This window comes from Martes martes (genome assembly GCF_963455335.1).
Source record: "Martes martes genome assembly, chromosome: 1".
In the NCBI taxonomy this organism is placed as follows: Eukaryota; Metazoa; Chordata; class Mammalia; order Carnivora; family Mustelidae; genus Martes; species Martes martes.
In genome coordinates, this window is record NC_137888.1 from 49,610,854 (window position 1) to 49,628,511 (window position 17,658).

Consider the following 17,658-nt stretch of genomic DNA (forward strand, 5'->3'; position numbering starts at 1 on the left):
AATAATTAAATCAATCATTAAATGAAAAACACCTTTTCTCCAATTTGCCATAACAGATCAGAAGAAAGTGTTTGTATTATAATAATTAGCTATACGATTGCCTCAACTTTCTCTTTCAATGTTTAGATACAGTCAAAGTGAAATGGGTCTGGAAAGTCTTCAGATAATTTATTCAATATTAAAAAGTCTAACACTTAGAAAGCCAACTTCCTCTTCCCTGTTACTTCAAAATCCCTTTGAAGTGACCATTCTGAACTTTATCTGTATTAAGAATTTATTTTCTACTTTAAAGGGAAAAATCCTATAGAAAAGAAAAAGTACGGACCATGTGTACTACTTATGTGGTCTTATATGCACAGGATACTTAAAATAGTCCAGTAAATCTATTTCAGATACTTTAAGTGAATTGCCATTAATCTGAGGATTAAGTCCTGTGAATAGGATGTTATCATTGAAACCAGTTTGTCAGTTTGATTTTGTGCTTTGGGGATGGGTACTGTTTCAGGCCAGTGACCTTTTACATTCTATATGCCACTTTTTAAAATTGAATAATGGACACATCATTTTGTAAGCAACTTACATCTCACATTATTTTTTTTTTTTTGCCTTCCTGTCACTATAAATGGGAGAATCAGAGACAAACTATAATGAGACAAACCATGTTTGTTTTATGTAGTTTTGTTCTTATCAACCTGCAGTTATGTGTAGTATTTAGTTGCACAGAATATTTTGGTTACTATAGTGTGAAAGCCTTACAAAATATGTGCAAATGTTCCTTCAGTTTTAATACCTCAAACTGGTTTGTTGTTGTTGTTGTTGTTGTTGTTGTTGTTGTTTTGTTGTTTTGGCACTTCAGGGGTTAGGTCTGATGACATGTAAAAGATGATTGTTTAATAAAATAATTGTAAATGAATATCTTTAAAATAGTCATCTGTTTTTGTTTTTGTTTTTGTTTTTAAGATATTTCTCCTTCCTAATCTCAACATTCTCTTCCTAGTTTCACGGACGTTAAGAATGACTGAACTTAAAATAAGCTCCTTCATGCAACAGGGAAGGGCAGTGATCTCTGAAGCTAGATGAAGCTTGTTCTCTCCATATTGAGCTTCCTGGTTACAGCTCTGTATCAGGAGACCTATTCAGGAGATCAGCTGATGGTAAAGAAGTGTGCTTTACCTTGAGTTAAAGCACTAACACTGAACCTATAATTTTTAAAACTTTGAGGGGAAAATCAGAACTGGAAAGACAAGGAGCTCAGCCTCTGCCTAGAGATTCACAAGCTCTCATGACAGTTCCCAGGGTCAGCCTGTCATCTCTTGTTTTGAGAAGTGACACAGAGTTGAGGAAAAAAGCATTTCCTGACTCAGGGAGAATCTAAAGAAATGAGTAAACCTCTGGGTCTCCATGTGATGGCACATAGCTTTGGGAGAATCACAATGTCAGGAAGGGACATTGTCAGCTGTGGAAAATGTAAGGTAGTAAACGTCTAGAAGTGAGAAAAGAGCAGGAGAAGAAGTCCATGGGAGACACTTGTTTGTGAACACATATGAGGCATAATTTGAAGGATTTCCAGAGCACTTGGCAGGAAAGAATTATAACAGGATGGAGAGCCTTCTATTATGACTGTGGAGGCTATTAGGCTAGCACACATTGACTTTCATTCCATATTTATAAGGGAAAAAGCAAGTCGATCACAGATCAATTGCTTTTGAGAATGAAGTTCCTCAATTATTTACAAGTGGGGAGACATTTAATATAAAACAATTCAAATTTGTAATTTAGAAAAATGTAGTTGGGTAGTAATCAGAACAATTGCCAGGACTACCTGTTGTGTTAGTCAGCGTTCTCCAGGAAAAGAGAGCTAATGGAATATATGTACTGGATATAAAGAGGTTTATTTTAAGAAATTAGTTTACATAATTATGGAGGTTGAGGGGCGCCTGGGTGGCTCAGTGGGTTAAAGCCTCTGCCTTCGGCTCAGGTCATGATCTCAGGGTCCTGGGATCAAGCCCCGCATCGGGCTCTCTGCTCAGCAGGGAGCTTGCTTCCTCCTCTCTCTCTGCCTGCCTCTCTGCCTACTTCTGATCTGTCTGTCAAATAAATAAATAAAAAATAAAAAAAAAAATTATGGAGGTTGACAATTCACAAGATCTGCAGTCAGCAAGGCCCAGGAGGGCTGGTGATGGAGTTCTAGCCTGGGTCCAAAAGTCTGAGAACGGTGTATTTCTAGTCTGAAAGCTAGCAGGCTTAAGACAAAAAAAGAGCTATTATTTCCATTCAATTCCAAAGACAGGAATAAACCAGTGTCCTAGGTTGAAAAGCAGTCAGATGGAAATGATTCTCTCCTAGTCACAGGATGTTCAGCCCTTTTGTTCTAGCCAGACTTTCAAATGACTAAATGGGGTCCACCCACATTAGGTAGGGCAATCTGATTTACTAATTTATTCAAATGTTAGTGTCATCCAGAAACATGTCACAGACACACCCAGAATAAGGTTTGACCAAATGTCTGGTGACCTGTGATCTAGTCAAGTTGATATAAAATGAACATCACAGCTGGTAAATTGGCAAACCCACCATCCATTTGTCTGGCACTTCTGAAAACCAGAAGTCCTAATAGTCCAGTAACAGTAAGGGAATGAATAAATAAAAATATTACAAAATTTGGCAGTTTATGATTGCAATGATTATGAAACACTTAGTGTCTAAATGTAGGGACTTTTGAGCAGAGGGTCCTCTTTTATGTTAGCTAATAATATGGATCAAATAGAGAAAAGAGAGGGCCATGAGTGGGTGGGCAGCGATGAGCTCCAAAGTCATGCCAAATTATCCTGCAGCATCAGGAGAAACAGGAAAGAAAGAGGCTTGGCCTCAAAGTACCAATGGGTCCCCATTCCACAGGGCTGGCCCTGGAGCATAGTGAGTGATGACATCAGCAGTGACAGTAGGCCAGAGCAATAAAGAATATAAGACAGCAAAGCAGAGATATTGGGGGCAAATGCAGCAAAGGAAGTGCAGGAGGCTGGGAGAAGAGGCACCTTCTTTGTGGGAATGAGTTCACTAGTGGGAGACAAAAGAAGAATATCTGGTAGCTGTTACCCATATTTATCCGGATGGTGGCCCAGCTCCTCCACAGGCTCCAAGGAAGTGGAAACTGGATAAACATGTCACCTTTTCATGTTTGTGAAAATATCCTGCCTGATTGCTTGTTGGTAAACAGCATCAGCCTCTGCAAATTTGAACACAGGAGAACTGAAAAATAACCTTAGTTAATGCCACGTTTTTGCTAAGCTAGCAGGGAGAGAATTGGTTTGGGACTTTCTACTCACAGGTACTAGATACAAGATTTGGGAATCTCTGCTCAGTAAACTTTATTTGTAAAATGCTTTGTATTCTTGAAAAAGTGAAATTGAGAGCTCCGATTGTTATCTCTTCATAGTTTAAAGCTCCAGTTCCTTTTGCCTCAAGTATCTGGGTATTTTCTGTTTTACTTAAATTGCCGACATAATTACCTCAATTTTCCCCTACATTTTCCATGTTGAAAAGTGAAGTGCTATCATTATATGGAGGTTTAGTGAAAGTCAATGTGGCCCCAATTTTGAGGTTGCTTTTCATCAAGAGTAGAACTCTATTAGCATTGCCCAAAGTGGAATCCATTACTGAGTAGTCCTGCTGGTTTGGCTAATCAACCAGCACCAGAAGATCCTGGGAGAGTTGTGGTTTGACAGTTTCATGCAACTTTGCCTCAAAGTTATACAGGTCCTTAAGCTATTTCTCCTCTTGTATGTAGTTTGTAACTTTTTCTTTTTTTATAATAGTGAACAATTGACTAAAATGAAAAATTACTTGAGAGGAAATGTAGTACTTTTTAGAAATTATTTACCACTTGGGAATTGGAAATGATTTGCTTTTTAAAAGTTGTTGCTAAAATGAGGGGGGCAGAAAATAATGCAGAGACCCAGGGTGATCAGAGGATCTGACTTAATCCTATGTCACCATTTATTCATGACCTTAGAATGTTAGATATATTGATTTCTGTACAAGGATCTTTATCACTGTATTACTTTGAATCAAAAAGTATTAGATACCACTTATGTGTTCCCAAATGCAGAATTCTTAGACATACTATAGTACGTTTTTGGGATATAAGAATATGTAGACACTGAAATCAGTTGTAAAAAACCTTTACCAAATAAGAATATGCTGGACTATGAAAAGAAAAAAGAACCCTGAACCATATCCATAATATAAGCTCCCACAGAAAAAAGACAGGAAGGAAACTGATAGAAATGTTAACAATGGTCAGTAAGGAAAAATAATTGTATGGCTCTCTAGAATGTTTCCTTTTTTGAGAAACTATCCAAGTCATTTAAACAGAAAGTAATTTTAGTTTTCTAATAATTTAGAAGTTGAAGAAAATGTTTTGTATATATTATTGAGATAATTACCTCAATTTTAAACTTTATTTCATTTCAGCTACTGAAAAAATTATTTGTACCTATTTTAAAAAGCACAGACCTGAAAGAAAAATCCCAAACCTTTCTGGGAGATAGAATGTAACTGCTTTGCTTATTCCCAACATTTTTCTCAATTGCTAATTTTAATACTTTAGTCAATATGCAAATGGCCTGCAATGCTTCAGATTATACAATAGTCGATACTAGATACTAAGCGGATTTGGGGGAACTCTGGCTTCTATTGACAGCAATGAATGAGCTATCAGACTCATTGTTTTTCATTAGTGCATTTGTTTTTCCCACATCACTGACATTTGTTATGGTTAGCCGGGCTCGCACTGAAAATGGGTTTATGCTCTCGGAAATGGTTGAAAAGCATCATCATCTTCATTATATCAACAATGAAAATAATGTCTGTCCATGCTTTCTAGAGTTGATGGCTGGAATGTTTGAAAACGACACCCAGACATTTTCCCTCTCACCCTGAGGGGAAAAAATAAATCCATGCCAGCTTTATGTTTTTATTTTACAAATAATCTGTTTTCCCCTTGCCCTTTAGATCTGAGAAAAAGCTGCATGTAATGAATGCTATCTGAACATAGAGGCAATTTCCAGAATGAGTATAATGCCACTGCCTGTCGATTCTTGAGAGAGCTGGCATATGAAAAAGATACAGAAATTCTCCAGATTACCCCCTCGGTTGAACACTACCCATATTCTAAAGTAAACAAATAACTATTTTCTCTGCGTTTTCACCTCACCCTATTTCCCCTTCAGAACAATGATAATTGCTTTGTTGGCGTTTCACATTTCTTCCATTACCTATTAAGTATTCCCGAGAATAGGTGGACAGAAATTCATTACAAATATAAGATCCGAATTCCTGCAGGTCTGAGGAAAAAGGCTGCGGCAGCTTTCCTCTGTTAACTTATTCATTCTTGGGGTTAAATTTTTTTCTCAACAATGGATCTTTCCTCAAATGGCAACCAGCGAAAGTAACTTTATACATACCCAGAGGGGTTGAAATAATGCCTTAAAAACTGTGTGGTTTTTCCTAAATTGTCAACTGAACCGTTCAAAAGATATCACGTTTTGCCTCAGTTTAAAATCAACATTTTTTCTCTCTTCAGATGGGATTAAGGGAATAACAGAGCCAAGGATAGCACATAAATGTGTATCTTTTGCTCTTCGGTCTAAATTACTTCTCCCAGTATCTAAACTCTTTGCTAACTCTAAATGGAAGGCAAGAAGTAAAGAATAATGTGCTGTCTTAAATGTAGATGGAAGATAAGATGTAGAGACTAAATTTTAAAAACCACACCAAGATATATTCATTCCACTCTCACATTTAAATAATGCTCACATTAAATAATTGTTCCAAAGGAACTGTCAAAATGAAACAGTCATAGCTTTCCTTAGCTGAGCTCTGACAACTATAAAAGTCCAATGCTCACAGTGAAGCTATGAAAATTATTTTTTAAAAAACCATCTGCAAAACATGAGCAAAAACTTACTTCTATCTGATTATTGGCAGAAAAAAATGAGCAAGTTCAAAAATATGCATAAGGTGAAACTTTCCAGATTATATTGATTATCAGGGCTGACCCAAGGAATCTAAACCATGTAGGACAAAACTGAGTTTCAAGGACCTATGTGTAAATTGCAAAGGTATAATAAGCACTATTGTTTTTAACTGTTGTCTTAGTTGTCATCTATATCTGTGCTTTCTGTGTTCAGGGAAAATGTGGAACTTACTGTGAAATGCATAAGCTCTGCAAATCAGCACTTAAAGGTTCCCGGGGGCCTTAGAGTCAAGGAATTGAACACTTTGCTTTTATTTATTTATTCTTTATATTTTCATATCTGTTTATTTATTTTTTATTAACATATAATGTATTATTTGCTTCAGGGGTACAGGTCTGTGAATCCTCAGTCTTACACATTTCACAGCACTCACCATAGCACATACCCTCCCCAGTGTCTATCACCCAGCCACCCTATCCCTAGCCCCTGCCCCCAGCAACCCTCAGTTTGTTTCTTGAGATTAAGAGTCTCTTATGGTTTGTCTCCCTCCTGGTCCCATCTTTTTAAATTTTTTTCCCTCCATACCCCCATGACCAGCAACCCTGCCTCTCAAATTACTGGTATCAAAGAGATCATATGATAATTGTCTTTCTCTGATTGACTTATTTCACTTAGCATAATACCCACTAGTTCCATCCTGGTCATTGCAAATAGCAAGATTCTGGGTTTTTTGATGGCTACATAGTAGCCATTTATTCGTTCATCTGTTGATGGACATCTAGGTTCTTTCCATAGTTTGGCTATTGTGGACTTTGCTGCTATAAACATTTGGGGGCACGTGCCCTTTTGGATCACTACATTTCTATTTTTAGAGTAAATACCCAGTAATGTGATAGCTGGGCCAGAGGGTAGCTCTATTTTCAACTTTTTGGGGAACTTTCATACTGTTTTCCAGAGTGGCTGCACCAGCTTACATTCCCACCAACAGTGTAGGAGGGTTCCCCTTTCTCCCCATCCTTGCCAACATCTGTCGTTTCCTGACTTGTTAATACTAGCCATTCCAACTGGTGTGAGGTGGTATCTCATTGTGGTTTTGATTTGTATTCCCCTGATGCCGAATGATGTTGAGCACTTTTTCATGTGTCTGTTGTCCAGTTGGATGTCTTCTTTGCAGAAATATCTGTTCCTGTCTTCTGCTCATTTCTGGATTGGATTATTTGACCTTTGGGTGATGAATTTGATAAGTTCTTTATAGATTTTGGATACTAGCCCTTTATCTGATATGTCATTTACAAATATCTTCTCCCATTCTGTTGGTTGTCTTTTGGTTTTATTGACTGTTTCCTTTGCTGTGCAAAAAGCTTTTGATCTTGATGAAGTCCCAATAGTTCAATTTTGCCCTTGCTTCCCTTGCCTTTGTTGATGTTTCTAGGAAGAAATTGCTGTGGCTAAGGTTGAAGAGGTTACTGCCTGTGTTCTCCTCTAGGATTTTGATGGATTCCTGTCTCACATTGAGGTCTTTCATCCATTTCGAGTCTATTTTTGTGTGTAGTGTAAGGAAATGGTCCAGTTTCATTCTTCTCTATGTGACTGTCCAATTTTCCCAACATTTGTTGAAGACACTGCCTTTATTTCCCTTGGACATCTTTCCTGCTTTGTCGAAGATTAGTTGACCATAGAGTTGAGGGTCCATTTCTGGGCTCTCTATTCTGTTCCATTGATCTATATGTCTGTTTTTGTGCCAGTACCTACTGTCTTGATGATTACAGCTTTGTAATAGAGCTTGAAGTCTGGAATTGTGATGCCTCCCACTTTGGTTTTCTTTTTCAACATTCCTCTGGCTATTCAGAGTCTTTTCTGGGTCCATATAAATTTTAGGATTATTTGTTCCATTTCTCTGAAAAAAATTGATGTTTTTTTTTTATTTTAATAAACATATAATGTATTTTTATCCCCAGGGGTACAGGTCTGTGAATCGCCAGGTTTACACATTTCACAGCACTCATCATAGCACATACCCTCCTCAATGTCCATTTCCCCACCACCCTCTCCCGTCCCCTCTCCCCCCAGCAACCCTCAGTCTGTTTTTTGAGATTGAGTCTTTTATGGTTTGTCTCCCTCCCAATCCCATCTTTTCATTTTTTCTTTTCCTACTTCCCCCAAGCCCCCCGCATTGCATCTCCACTTCTTCATATCAAAGAGATCATATGATAGTTGTCTTTCTCCGATTGACTTATTTCGCTAAGCATGATACCCTCTAGTTCCATCCACGTCGTCACAAATGGCAAGATTTCATTTCTTTTGATGGCTGCATAGTATTCCATTGTGTATATATACCACCTCTTCTTTATCCATTCATCTGTTGATGGACATCTAGGCTCTTTCCACAGTTTGGCTATTGTGAACATTGCTGCTATAAATATTTGGGTGCACGTGCCCCTACGGAGCAACATGTTTGTATCTTTAGGATATATACCCAGTAGTGCAATTGCTGGGTCACAGGGTAGCTCTATTTTCAGTTTTTTGAGGAACCTCCACACTGTTTTCCAGGGCGGTTGCACCAGCTTGCATTCCCACCAACAGTGTAGGAGGGTTCCCCTCTCTCCACATCCTCGCCAGCATCTGTCATTTCTTCACTTGTTAATTTTAGCCATTCTGACTGGTGTGAGGTGGTATCTCATTGTGGTTTTGATTTGTATTTTCCCTGATGCCGAGTGAGCATTTTTTCATGTGTCTGTTGGCCATCTGGATATCTTCTTTGCAGAAATGTCTGTTCATGTCCTCTGCCCATTTCTTGACTGGATTATTTGTTCTTTGGGTATTGAGTTTGATAAGCTCTTTATAGATTTTGGATACTAGCCCTTTATCTGATATGTCGTTTGCAAATATCTTCTCCCATTCTGTCAGTTGTCTTTTGGTTTTGTTCACTGTTTCCTTTGCTGTGCAAAAGCTTTTGATCTTGATGAGATCCCAATAGTTCATTTTTGCCCTTGCTTCTGTTGCCTTTGGCGATGTTCCTAGGAAGAAGTTGCTGCGGTTGAGGTCAAAGAGGTTGCTGCCTGCATTCTCCTCAAGGATTTTGATAGATTCCTTTCTCACATTGAGGTCCTTCATCCATTTTGAGTCTATTTTCGTGTGTGGTGTAAGGAAATAGTCCAATTCCTTTTTTCTGCATGTGGCTGTCCAATTTTCCCAGCACCATTTGTTGAAGAGGCTGTCTTTTTTCCATTGGATAGTCTTTCCTGCTTTGTCGAAGATTAGTTGACCATAGAGTTGAGGCTCTATTTCTGGGCTCTCTATTCTGTTCCATTGATCTATATGTCTGTTTTTGTGCCAGTACCATACTGTCTTGATGATGACAGCTTTGTAATAGAGCTTGAAGTCTGGAATTCTGATGCCACCGACTTTGGCTTTCTTTTTCAATATTCCTTTGGCTATTCGAGGTCTTTTCTGGTTCCATATAAATTTTAGGATTATTTGTTCTATTTCTTCAAAAAAAATGGATGGGATTTTGATAGGGATTGCATTAAATGTGTAGATTGCTTTAGGTAGAATAGACATTTTCACAACATTTGTTCTTCCAATCCATGAGCATGGAATATTTTTCCATTTCTTTGTGTCTTCCTCAATTTCTTTCATGAGGACTTTATAGTTTTCTGAGTATAGATTCTTTGCCTCTTTGGTTAGATTTATTCCTAGGTATCTTATGGTTTTGGGTGCGATTTTAAATGGGACTGACTCCTCAGTTTCTCTTTCTTCTGTCTTGTTGTTAGTGTAAAGAAATGCGACTGATTTCTGTGCATTGACTTTATATCCTGACACTTTACTGAATTCCTGTATAAGTTCTAGCAGTTTTGGAGTGGAGCCTTTTGGGTTTTCCACATATAGTATCATATCATCTGCAAAGAGTGAGAGTTTGACTTCTTCTTTGCCAATTTGGATGCCTTTAATTTCTTTTTGTTGTCTGATTGCTGAGGCTAGGACTTTTAGTACTATGTTGAACAGCAGTGGTGATGACGGACATCCCTGCCGTGTTCCTGAACTTAGCGGAAAAGCTTTTAGTTTTTCTCCATTGAGAATGATATTTGCGGTGGGTTTTTCATAGATGGCTTTGATAATATTGAGGTATGTGCCTTCTATCCCTACACTTTGAAGAGTTTTAATCAGGAAGGGATGCTGCACTTTGTCAAATGCTTTTTCGGCATCTATTGAGAGTATCATATGGTTCTTACTCTTTCTTTGATTAATGTATTGTATCACATTGATGGATTTGCGGATGTTGAACCAACCTTGCAGCCCTGGAATAAATCCCACTTGGTTGTGGTGAATAATCCTTTTAATGTACTGTTGGATCCTATTGGCCAGTATTTTGGTGAGAATTTTCGCATCTGTGTTCATCAAGGATATTGGTCTGTAATTCTCTTTTTTGGTGGGATCCTTGTCTGGTTTTGGGAACAAGGTGATGCTCGCCTCATAGAATGAGTTTGGAAGTTTTCCTTCCGTTTCTATTTTTTGGAACAGTTTCAGGAGAATAGGAATTAATTCTTCTTTAAATGTTTGGTAGAATTCCCTTGGAAAGGCGCCGGTCCTGCACTTTTGTTTGTTTGGAGATTTTTGATGACTGTTTCAATCTCCTTACTGGTTATGGGTCTGTTCAGGTTATCTATTTCTTCCTGGTTCAGTTGTGGTAGTTTATATGTCTCTAGAAATGTATCCATTTCTTCCAGATTGTCAAATTTGTTGGCGTAGGGTTGCTCGTAGTATGTTCTTATAATTGTTTGTATTTCTTTGGTGTTGGTTGTGATCTCTCCTCTTTCATTCATGATTTTATTTATTTGTGTCCTTTCTCTTTTCTTTTTGATAAGTCTGGCCAGGGGTTTGTCAATCTTATTAATTCTTTCAAAGAACCAGCTCCTAGTTTTGTTGCTTTGTTCTATTGTTTTTTTAGTTTCTATTTCATTGATTTCTGCTCTGATCTTTATGATTTCTCTTCTCCTGCTGGGTTTAGGCTTTCTTTGTTGTTCTCTCTCCAGCTCCTTTAGGTGTAGGGTTAGGTTGTGTATTTGAGACCTTTCTTGTTTCTTTAGAAAGGCTTGCACCGCTATATATTTTCCTCTCAGGACTGCCTTTGTTGTGTCCCACAGATTTTGAACCGTTGTGTTTTCATTATCATTTGTTTCCATGAATTTTTTCAGTTCTTCTTTAATTTCCTGCTTGACCCATTCATTTTTTAGAAGGATGCTGTTTAGTCTCCATGAATTTGCGTTCTTTCAAAATTTCCTCTTGTGATTGAGTTCTAGCTTCAGAGCATTGTGGTCTGAAAATATGCAGGGAATGATCTCAATCTTTTGGTACCGATTGAGACCTGATTTATGACCCAGGATGTGGTCTATTCTGGAGAATGTTCCATGTGCACTAGAGAAGAATGTATATTCTGTTGCTTTGGGATGGAATGTTCTAAATATATCTGTGATGTCCATCTGGTCCAGTGTGTCATTTAAGGCCTTTATTTCCTTGTTGATCTTTTGCTTAGATGATCTGTCCATTTCAGTGAGGGGAGTGTTAAAGTCCCCTGCTATTATTGTATTACTGTCAATGTATTTCTTTGATTTTGTTATTAATTGGTTTATATAGTTGGCTGCTCCCATGTTAGGGGCATAGATATTTAAGATTGTTAGGTCTTCTTGTTGGACAGACCCTTTGAGTATGACATAGTGTCCTTCCTCATCTCTTATTATAGTCTTTGGCTTAAAATCTAATTGATCTGATAGAAGGATTGCCACCCCAGCTTTCTTCTGATGTCCGTTAGCATGGTACATTGTTTTCCACCCCCTCACTTTAAATCTGGAGGTGTCTTTGGGTCTCAAATGAGTTTCTTGTAGGCAGCATATTGATGGGTTTTGTTTTTTTATCCATTCTGATACCCTGTGTCTTTTGATTGGGGCATTTAGCCCATTAACATTCAGGGTAACTATTGAGAGATATGAATTTAGTGCCATTGTATTGCCTGTAAGGTGACTGTTCCTGTATATTGTCTCTGTTTCTTTCTGATCTACTACTTTTAGGGTCTCTCTTTGCTTAGAGGACCCCTTTCAATATTTCCTGTAGAGCTGGCTTGGTGTTTGCAAATTCTTTCAGCTTTTGTTTGTCCTGGAAGCTCTTTATCTCTCCTTCTATTTTCAATGATAGCCTAGCCGGATATAATATTCTTGGCTGCATGTTTTTCTCGTTTAGTGCTCTGAATATATCATGCCAGTTCTTTCTGGCCTGCCAGGTCTCTGTGGATAGGTCTACTGCCAATCTTATGTTTTTACCCTTGTATGTTGCTGACTTCTTTTCCCAGGCTGCTTTCAGGATTTTCTCTTTGTCGCTAAGACTTGTAAATTTTACTATCAGGTGACGAGGTGTGGGCCTATTTTTATTGATTTTGAGGGGCATTCTTAGCATCTCCTGGATTTTGATGTTTGTTCCCTTTGCCATATTAGGGAAATTCTCTCCAATAATTGTCTCCAATATACCTTCTGCTCCCCTCTCTCTTTCTTCTTCTGGAATCCCAATTATTCTAATGTTGTGTCATCTTATGGTGTCGCTTATCTCTCAAATTCTCTCCTCGTGGTCCAGTATTTGTTTGTCTCTCTTTTGCTCAGCTTCTTTATTCTCTGTCATTTGGTCTTCTATATCACTAATTCTTTCTTCTGCCTCATTTATCCTAGCAGTGAGAGCTTCCATTTTTGATTTCACCTCATTAATGGCTGTTTTCATTTCAGATTGGTTAGATTTTAGTTCTTTTATTTCTCCAGAAAGGGCTTTTATCTCTCGGAGAGGGTTTCTCTAATATCTTCTATGCCTTTTTCGAGCCCGGCTAGAACCTTGAGAATTGTCATTCTGAACTCTAGTTCTGTCATGTTACCAATGTCCGTATTGATTAGGTCTCCAGCCTTCGGTACCGCCTCTTGTTCTTTTTTTTGAGGTGAGATTTTCCGCCTTGTCATTTTGTCCAGATAAGATTTGCTTTCTCCTGCTGTGGAATTCCGCTGTTCTTGGCGAGTGAAGTTGGTTTTGGATGGGTTTCTTGTTGATCTTCTGGGGGAGGGGTCTGTTGTAGTGATTCTCAAGTGTCTTTGCCGCAGGCAGAATTGCACCGCCCTTGCCAGGGGCCAGGCTAAGTAATCCGCTCGGGTTTGCTTTTGGGAGCTTTTGTTCCCTAAGCGCTTTCCGTAGAGTTCCGGAGGATGGGAATGAAGATGGCGGCCTCCCAATCTCTCGGCCAGGAGGAGCTGAGAGCTTGGGGTTCCGCTCCTCAGTGCACCCTCAGAGATAAGCGCCCAACTGCCCTGCCTCCCTGGCCTGCGGTCGCGCCTTGAGGAAAGCAGTCAATTGCTGGAACCTGGAGAAAAGTGCCCGGTTGCTTCCGTCTCCGTGACCTCCGGCCCGGCTCCGAGCCCACCCAGCCTGCAACCAGCACAAGGTAACCCCAGGCTGAGAGCTCACTCCTCGGCTTTGTCGCTGTAGCCAGCTTCCCTGCTCTAATACCTGCAAGCTCTGCAGCACTCAGACACCCCCGGTCCTTCTGTGACCCCGCGGGTCCTGGGGTTATGCTGACCCTGCCTGGGTTTCCCCCAGGTTTAGCCTCTGGAGCGATGTCTCCCAGTGGAGCCGACTTTTAAAAGTCCCGATTTTGTGCTCCCGTTGCTCCACCGCTTCCCGGGAGCCGGCCCCTCCCCCCGCAGTCTATCTTCCCATTGCTTTGGATTCACTTCTCCACAGGTCCTACCTTTTAGAAAGTGATCGATTTTCTGTTTCTAGAATTGTTGCTCTTCTTCTCTTCGATTTCCCGTTGGATTTGTAGGTGTTCACAATGGTTAGATAAGCTACCTAGCTGATATCCTGCTACCCGATGTTGTCTCAGCCTGCTACTTCTCCGCCATCTTGACTCCTCCCTCGATGGTATTTTGATAGGGATTTCATTAAATGTGTATATTGCTTTAGGTAGCATAGACGTTTTCACAATATTTGTTCTTCCAATCCATGAGCATGGACTATTTTTCCATTTCCTTGTGTCTTCCTTAATTTATTTCATGAGTGCTTTATAGTTATCTGAGTACAGATTCTTTGCCTCTTTGGTTAGATTTATTCCTAGGTATCTTATAGGTTTGGGTGCAATTGTAAATGGGGTTGACTTCTTAATTTCTATTTCTTTTGTCTTGTTGTTGGTGTATAAAAATGCAATTGATTTCTGTGTGTTGATTTTATATCCTGACACTTTACTGAATTCCTGTATGAGTTCTAGCAGTTTTGGAGTGGAGTCTTTTGGGTTTTCCACATAAAGTATCATATCATCTGCAAAAAGTGAGAGTTTACCTTCTTCTTTGCTGATTCAAATGCTTTTTATTTCTTTTTGTTGTCTGATTGCTGAGGCTAGGACTTCTAATATAATGTTGAATAGCAGTGGTGATAGTGGACAGACCTGCCATGTTTCTGTGCTTAGCGGAAAAGCTCTCAGTTTTTACCCATTCAGAATAATATTCACTCCGGGTTTTTAATAGATGGCTTTTATGATATTGAGGTATGTGCCCCCTATCCCTACACTGTGAAGAGTTTTGATCAGGAAAGGATGCTGTATCTTCTTCAAAGAAGACATACAAATGTCTAAGACACATGAAAAAATGTTCATCATCATCAGACATCAGGGAGAGTAAAATCAAAACCACATTGAGATACCACCTTACACCAGTTAGAATGGCCAAAATCAATAAGACATAAACAACAAGTTTTGGAGAGGATGTGGAGAAAGGGGAAACCTCTTACACTGTTGGCGGGAAAGCAGGTTGGTGCAGCCATTTTGGAAAACAGTGTGGAGATTCCTTAAGAAATTAAAAATAGACCTACCCTATGACCCTGCAATTGTACTACTGGGTATTTACCCCAAAGATACAGATGTAGAGGACAGAAGGGCCACATGTACCCCAATGTTCATAGCAGCAATGGCCACAATCGCTAAACTATTGAAAGAGTCAAAATGCCCTTCAACAGATGAATGGATAAAGAAGATGTGGTCCATATATACAATGAAGTATTATGCCTCCATCAGAAAGGATGAATACCCAACTTTTGTATCAACATGGACAGGACTGGAGGAGATTATGCTGAGCGAAATAAGTCAAGCAGAGAGAGTCAATTATCATATGGTTTCACTTACTTGTGGAGCATAAGGAATGATGTGGAGGACATTGGGAAATGGAGAGAAGTGAGTTGGGGGAAATTGAAGGGAGAGACAAACCATGAGAGACTGTGGACTCTGAGAAACAAACTGATGGTTTTGGAGGGGAGGGGGATGGGGGACTGGTTGAGACTGGTGGTTGATATTAAGGGAAGAAGGTATTACATGGAGCACTGGGTGTGGTGCATAAGCAATGAATTTTGGAACACTGAAAAAAAGTAAATTAAATTTAAAAAAAAAAGAAAGGATACTGTACTTGTCAAATGTTTTTTCAGCATCTACTGAAAGTATCATACGGTTCTTGTTCTTTCTTTTATTAATGTATTGTATCACATTGATTGATTTGCCGATGTTGAACTAAACTTGCAGCCCTGGAATAAATCCCACTTGGTCGTTGTGAATAATTCTTTAAATGTACTGTTGGATATTATTGGCTAGTATTTTGGTGAGAATTTTTGCATCTGTGTTCATCAAGCATATTGGTCTATAGTTCTCTTTCTTAATGGGGTCTTTTTCTTGTTTTGGGATCAAGGTAATGCTAGCCTCATAAAATGAGTTTGGCAGTTACCCTTCCATTTCTAATTTTTGGAACAGTTTCAGGAGAATAGGAATTAATTCTTCTTCAAATGTTTGGTAGAATTCCCCTGGGAAGCTCTCTGGCCCTGGGCTTTTGTTTATTGGGAGATTTTTGATGACTGCTTCAATCTCCTTACTGGTTATGATTCTGTTCAGGTTTTCTCTTTTTTCCTGGTTCAGTTTTGGTAGTTTATAGGTCTCTAGGAATGCATCCATTTCTGCCAAATTGTCAAATTTGCTGGTGTATAGTTGCTTATAATATGTTCTTATAATTGTTTGTATTTCTTTGGTGTTGGTTGTGATCTCTCCTCTTTCATTCATGTTTTTATTAATTTAGGTCCTTTCTTTTTTCTTTTGATAAGTCTGGCCAGGGGTTTATCAATCTTATTAATTTTTTCAAAGAACCAGCTCCTAGTTTTGTTGATTTATTCTACTGGTGTTTTTTGGTTTCTATTTCATTTATTTCTGCTCTGATCTTTATTATTTCTCTTCTCCTGCAGGGTTTAGGCTTTTTTTTTTTTTTTTTTTTTTTTTTTTTCTGTTCTTTCTCCAGCTCCTTTAGGTGTAGGGTTAGGTTGTGTACTTGAGAGCTTTCTTGTTTCTTGAGAAAGGCTTGTATCACTATACACTTTCCTCTCACAATGGTTAGATTTCTAACCATTGTGTTTTCATTTTCATTTGTTTCCATGATTTTTTTCAATTCTTCTTTAATTTCCTGGTTGACCCATTCATTCTTTAGTAGGATGCTCTTTAGCCTCCATATATTTAAGTTCTTCCCAACTTTCCTCTTGTGATTGAGTTCTAGTTTCAGAGCATTGTGGTCTGAAAATATGCAGGGAATGATCCCAGTCTTTAGGTACCAGTTGAGACCTGATTTGTGACCCAGGATGTGATCTATTCTGGAGAATGTTCCATGTGCACTAGAGAAGAATGTATATTCTGTTGCTTTGGAATGGAATGTTCTGAATATATCTGTGATGTCCATCTGGTCCCGTGTGTCATTTAAGGCCTTTATTTCCTTGTTGATCTTTTGCTTGGATGATCTGTCCATTTTGGTGAAGGGGGTGTTAAACTCCCCTACTATTTTTGTATCATTGTCAATGTGTTTCTTTGATTTTGTTATTAATTGGTTTATATAGTTGGCTGCTCCCATGTTAGGGGCATAGATATTTAAAATTGTTAGATCTTGTTGTACAGACCCTATAAGTATGATATAGTGTCCTTTATCTTTTATTATACTCTTTGGCTTAAAATCTAATTTATCTGGTATAAGGATTGCCACCCCAGCTTTCTTTTGATGTCCATTAGTGTTTTTCTCTCCTTCTGTTTTCAATTATAGCCTAGCTGGATATAGTATTCTTGGCTGCATGTTTTTCTCACTTAGTGCTCTGAATATATCATGCTTCTTCTTTCTGGACTGCCAGGGCTCTGTGGATAAGTCTGCTGCCAATCTAATATTTCTACCATTGTGTGTTACAGACTTCTTGTCCCTAGCTGCTTTCAGGATTTTCTCTTTGTCACTAAGACTTGTAAGTTTAACTAGTGGATGACAGGGTGTGGACCTACTTTTATTGATTTTGAGGGAGGTTCTCTGTGCCTCCTGGATATTGATGCATTTTCCCTTTGCCATATTAAGGAAATTCTCTACGATAATTCGCTCCAATATACCTTCTGCCACCCCCCCCTTCTTCTTCTTCTGGAATCCCAATTATTCTAATATTTTTTCATCTTACGGTATCACTTATCTTTCAAATTCTCCCCCTGTGGTCTAGTAGTTGTTTGTCTCTCTTTTGCTCAACTTCTTTATTCTCCCTCATTCAGTCTTCTGTATCACTAATTCTCTCCTCTGCCTCATTTATCCTAGCAGTAATAGCCTCCATTTTT